General features: G+C 32.5%; 1 protein-coding gene across 4 annotated transcripts in view; it reads left to right on the top strand.

Annotated features, from left to right (window-relative positions):
• tjap1 (tight junction associated protein 1 (peripheral)) overlaps nucleotides 1–6,000 on the top strand; it is a 165,572-nt gene that overhangs the window by 126,995 nt on the left and 32,577 nt on the right.

Below are 6,000 nucleotides of genomic sequence, written 5' to 3'. Positions count from 1 at the left end.
CATTGATGGGCGACAGACACCACAATGCTGAGCCAGCATCGTGATCCTTCGCCCCCGTTGCAAATCTGCTCACGAAAAATACACACTCAGGCTCTGTTTACACTAATAGGTCATATTTTTTAAATGGCATTTTAGAACGAAAATGACCCACATCCACTCTGCCGTTTCACCGAGCATTTCTGGGCAGGCCTCCTTCCACACTACTGCTGAAAACGCACATCACGTGACCACACACAGGCATGCACAGGCACAATCACTAGGTGCGTTCGACTTCATGCAGCGCTGCGCAGATCGATCGAAATTTGTCTTAAAGCGGTGCATGCTGGTTAGAAATCTTGTCCGGATTGATGCTGCGCCGACGCCACGTGACTGTCACATGTGGCATCAAATGCAGCGCTCCGAGATCAGACGGCCGACTCAGACCGTGCAGCTTCTGAAGAGCGACTGCAGGAGCTCAGATGACGACACCGATATTACACAATTGGCCGAGTTCACCACATGACAACAAACACGTGTATTTTGGGTTTATGTATATACATGGACAAATTCCGATTCAAAAGTTTCAAAACAAACAATTCACTTTTCACACCCTCTCTATCCTGTACACATCTTGCTTATTAAAAGACCACAAATATTTTACTGCAGTATCATCTTTTGTTAAATAATCTGGTTATAAAGGTTAGCTTGTTTGCACAGGTTTATTTTTAACTTTTTTTATACAGACTATTTACTGCATTCATCTCTATGAACGATTTAAATTATATATTTTAGTGTATATTTTAGTGAATAACCTAAATGTGAACTCAAATAAGTCTTACAGACTTGAAATAAAATAATCATCATCATTGATCCTGCCAGTCTGCCACCCTAAAGCTTTACTAACAAATTAAGTTAAAGAACTATTTTACTAAATAATTATAAAATGATTTTATTATTATAATATAAATATATATTTTATTTCCTGTCTAGCAGTTTAAAGGCGACCTGCTCTTTCTGGGAAACTTCTACATCACTCAATTATTTTACCTTTTGTTCTTTTCAACACAATCTTTTTGGATTAAAATGCTTTTTTGAAAATTCATTCATTATCCAAAATAATCTCATTTATTAAGACCTAATCAAAACGCATTGTTTTGCTTTTTACATTGGAAATTTTTATATCTATAAATGTACATATATGTAAACCCTTTTTTAGCATATTCAAACAAGAAGTATTAGCCTAAAGATTGATGTTTAAAGCATAAAATAATTTATGCTTATTGCTTTGTATTTAATAGACCTGTTCGTTTTTATGTTTATATTAACCTCTCATTTCCTCTTATTTCTCTCATGCATTTGTTATGTTATTCATAATTCTCCCTTATTGTTTAAAAAGGAACTATAGTTTGTAGAGACTGTATTCTGTTTTATTTGTAAATGTTTTGTTGTAATAAATAAATAAATAAATGATGATGACGCCATGTGATCGGTCATCATGACTGCAGCAACTTTGAGTCCCGAAGTGTCCAGCTGTCCGTCTTGACGGCTCCGTTTTCAACTACGCCCCCGCCTGCACTCGGCTAATCTCGTTGATCACCGGCTGCAGCTGAGCTTCATGTCGAACGCATCTACTCTAGAATGCGCTCGAGTCAGCGAGTCAGGAGACTGGTTCAATCTTTCGCTTTAATGCTTGTACTTAGTAAATTTAGCTAAATCTGAGATACTGTTGGTTGTGCACCTTTTTTACTAACCAACTTTGTCCAACCATTATAACGACACCGATCACTCACCCTATTCACGAGTCCCATGGAAAAAGTGATTGACAGGTGGTAAATATGTGTGTAACTTATCTTTATTCATTGATGATTTGGTTATGGGTAAATCAAAGACCATGCGAGTCAGGTAGTTAAAACGGCAGGCTACAAATAATTAATTCGTTATGAATTAATTAATTATTCATAATTAATTCACCGCCGCCAATGACAACGATGTCAGCGTCCATCGGGATGTTTCATATTAGACATTGTACGAAGCCAATATGTTTGACATCGCCCAACCCTGCTTCACTGACATTCATTACTATATACACTACCTGGCAAAAGTCTTGTCGCCCATCATAGTTTTAGGTACAACAAATAATAACTGGACTTCTAGTTGATTATTTGCTATCAGAAGTGGCAGTTCAATGTAAAGTTCAGTCAGATGAAATCAAAGCAGCTTCCTCTCGCTTTTCAAATGATTGATTTGTCATTGATGTCTTTTCCTTTAAATAAAAGAGCACATGGCTACTGCCCTCAATGACCGCTCTGGTTGTGGTGGTAATGGTCACAGCTAAAGGGGTCCTGTTATGCTTTTTCATCTTTTGAGTTTAAGTCATTGTCTACTATGTGGGTTTGGGGATAAATAAAGGGGAAAAAAATCCACTTCAAGTAAGATTGTCATAAATAAAAAAAAATCACCTCAATGAGCAGCTTGTTTGGACTACAGCAATGTTTTCCGGGTTTTTTTGTTGTGATGTCACAAGTGGCTCATTTGAATATTGTCAAAATAAAAGTGTCTAGAGAAATTTGTATGTTTGGGGGTGGAAGAGGGGCAAAACAAATATAACGCCAACCACTAGTATTAAGATGCGTTTTTGTTAGCAAAGGAGATACTAGTACTGGGTTTGACCCCCTTTTGCCTTCAGAACTGCATTAATCCATTGGTGTGTTCTTCTGCTGCTGTAGCCCATCTGCCTCAAGGTTGGACGTGTTGCGTGTTCAGAGATGCTCTTCTGCAGACCTCTGTTGTAACGAGTGCTTATTTGAGTTACTGCTGTCTTTCTATCAGCTGGAACCAGTCTGGCCATTCTCCTCTGAGCTCTGGCATCAACAAGGCATTTGCGCCCACAGAACTGCCACTCACTGGATATTTTCTCTTTTTCTGACCATTCTCTGTATCAGCAGTTTCTAAAATACTCAAAGCAGCAACCATGCCATAATCAAAGTCACTTAAATCACCTTTCTTCCCCTTTCTGATGCTCTGTTTGAACTGCAGCAGATCGTCTTGACCATGTTTACATGCCTAAATGCATTGAGGTGCTGCGATGTGCTGATTTTGAATTTGCGTTAACGAGCAGTTGGACAGGTGTACCTAATAAAGTGGCCGGCGACTTTATGTACTGTTGGTGTGCCTCTAGGAATAGGATTGAGAAACACTGTTCTAGTACATCTCTCAAAGCAGAATCAAGACTTGTAGAAGAGCATAATAGCACCCCTTTTAGGCCGTGCTGACGGATCAATCTTGAACGTCCAGAACTCCGCTTGTTCGCTTGCCTTTATTCCCCCCATAAAAGCTTTGCTTGAGTAAGAATTTGCTTTCGAGCCCTGCTACAAAACACAATGTAATTTTCTGAGAATAATGGAGAGAGACAAAGAGGAGGAAAAAACGAACAGCATCAAAAGTTAAAGATTGAATAAATGTACAAATTTGTCCCTAAGCCTCTTTCTCTTCACAAAGCATAAAGCAATTCCCAGCGGATCTCCTCATACATCATAATAACTGTCCCGGACTGCTGTTGTCATCCCACTGTGGGATTCGATTAGAACCAATGCGATTTTAAAGATTATTTGGATGCGATTGTGCGTCACAGAAAAACAGCAGGTCATGCGTTCACCATTTATTAAAAATCTCTTCAGAAGCTGCCGTTGCTTGTTGGAATAATTTATTAAAGGATTTCATGTTTTATTAAAGCCAATACGAGTCTAAATTTTCCTCTGACTTCCAGTTTGGCTCGTATGAAAATTTAATCAAACACACGCATCTACAATAAGTTATTTTAGGAATCGTTTTATCAAGCTGAGGTGGTGTGCAGAATTATCTCTGGAGTCATTCAGCATGACTAGAAAACTTCAGAAATAGAAGTAGGCTCTTTATTACGTCTAGTGAGTGAGTGAGTGAGTGATTGAGTGAGTAAGTGAGTGAGTGAGTGGGTGGGTGTTTGTTTGTTTTAATCATTTGAATGAGACTTTTCACCAACCAATAGTGGTTGTAATGACATGACAGGCCTAAAGCAGCAGAAAATTAATTGTCATTATTGTAGAAAAAACTTCAAATGCATCTGACATTTATTTTACATTTTATATATTCTACATTTGTTTGTTTATTTTACTCTAGCTTTATTTGTTTATTTATTTGATCTAGTGAGTCGTATTTTATTTAATATTTTTTAGTATTTTTTAATATATTTTATATTTATTTTTATTAGCGTTAATCTTTAGTCATTTTATTTAGAGTACTATTATTTATAAATTATTTTAACTTTATTTTTATTTTACATTAATACTATATTTACAGAGTACATATATATTTTATTTTTATTTTTAGCTTTAGTCGTTTTATTTAAATTACTGTTCATAAATTATTCATTAAAAAAATTTACTTTAGCTTTATTTTTTTGTTATTTTATTGGAGAGTAGTATTCATTTGTTATATTTATGTATTTTGTTTATTATTTAGTAATTTTATTTACACTACTGTTTATAAATTATTTATTTTAACATTTTATTATTCTGCCTTAGCTTTATTTCTGTATTCATATTTAGAGTAGTATTTATTATTTTTGACATACTCTAATTTATTTTTAGCTTTATTTTTTGTCATTTTGTTTAGAATACTATTTATAAATAATTGTAATTTTTTATTTTACTTTAGCTTTTTTGTTATTTTATTTATATTTATATTATATTTATATTATTATAATTATATTTTTTTAATTATGTCTATTATAAGTATGTTTTATATATTATTTTATATTATATTACTATTTTATATAGAGTAGTATTTATTTATTATTTATTTAATATTTATTTATTTTTTATATTTTATTTATGTTTATATATATATATATATATATATATATATATATATATATATATATATATATATATATGTGTGCGTGTGTGTGCATGTGTGTGCGTGTGTGTGTTTGTGTGTATGTATGTATTTATTTTTTATATATTTTATATTTATATTTTAGCTTTATTCTTTAGTCATTTTATTATACCATTTACTATACTATTTATAAATTATTTTAATATTTTTTTTATTTTACTTCAGCTTTATTTTGTTCAGTTATTTTATTTATTGTAGTATTTATTTATTTTTTATGTATTTTATATTTATTTTTAGCTTTAGCCATTTTATTTAAATTACTGTTTATAAAAAATTATTATATTTTTTATTTTACTTTAGCTTTATTTTATATATATTTTTTGTCGCAATTGTAGTTAAAGTACTTTTTATAAATTTTTACATTTTTATTTTGTTTTACTTCAGCATTATTTCTTTAGTTTTTTATTTAGAGAGTAGTATTTATTATCTTTATATATTTTATATTTATTTTTTAGCTAGCTTTTTTAGTCATGTTATTTAGAGTACTATTTATGAATTATTTAACTTTTTTTATTTTACCATTTGCAGTTTTTCATCTGTTCATATTTAATTGTTTTTTTTTTTTACTTGTTGCTGAGTATCTTTGTTCGATCATTTATTACTAATGAAAATAAAAGTGGTAGTTTCTCGTAGTTTGTTTCACAGGTCTCCTTTCTGCTTTTTTCCTGCCTTTTTTTTGTCTATGCTTTTCTTTTTCACGTCTTTTACTTGCAGATATTCTTGTTAATATATGTATTCTGTGTTTGAGGAAAGCTTTAGCTCTTCAAGATCTGTTCATTTTTAATTCAATCCCATGAGTGCCATCCATGACCTCTTGCGAATGCTTTGCCTATCACAGGTGGAGCAGGTGGTGCTCTGCTCCATAATCTCCACTAGTGTACGCAGGGATTATTTTATATATAGCATTTCTTAGAGCAGGTGCTGTCAGGACATTCTCGTTCAGAAGGTTTTTCTGCCAAATTCATTTCTTCAGATACAATCATCAACAAAAAAAGAGGAAATATTTTTAGATACAGCTTTATAAAAAATGCATCTGTTCCTGGATGCTGATTGGTTCTTTATTCATGTTCAGAATAACAATGAGCTTTA

The sequence above is a fragment of the Danio rerio genome, chromosome 13, assembly GCF_052040795.2.
Source record: "Danio rerio strain M-AB ecotype USA chromosome 13, GRCz13ab, whole genome shotgun sequence".
Classification (NCBI taxonomy): domain Eukaryota; kingdom Metazoa; phylum Chordata; class Actinopteri; order Cypriniformes; family Danionidae; genus Danio; species Danio rerio.
Note: the sequence above shows the minus strand (reverse complement) of the source record. Positions and strands in the feature narration are given on the sequence as shown.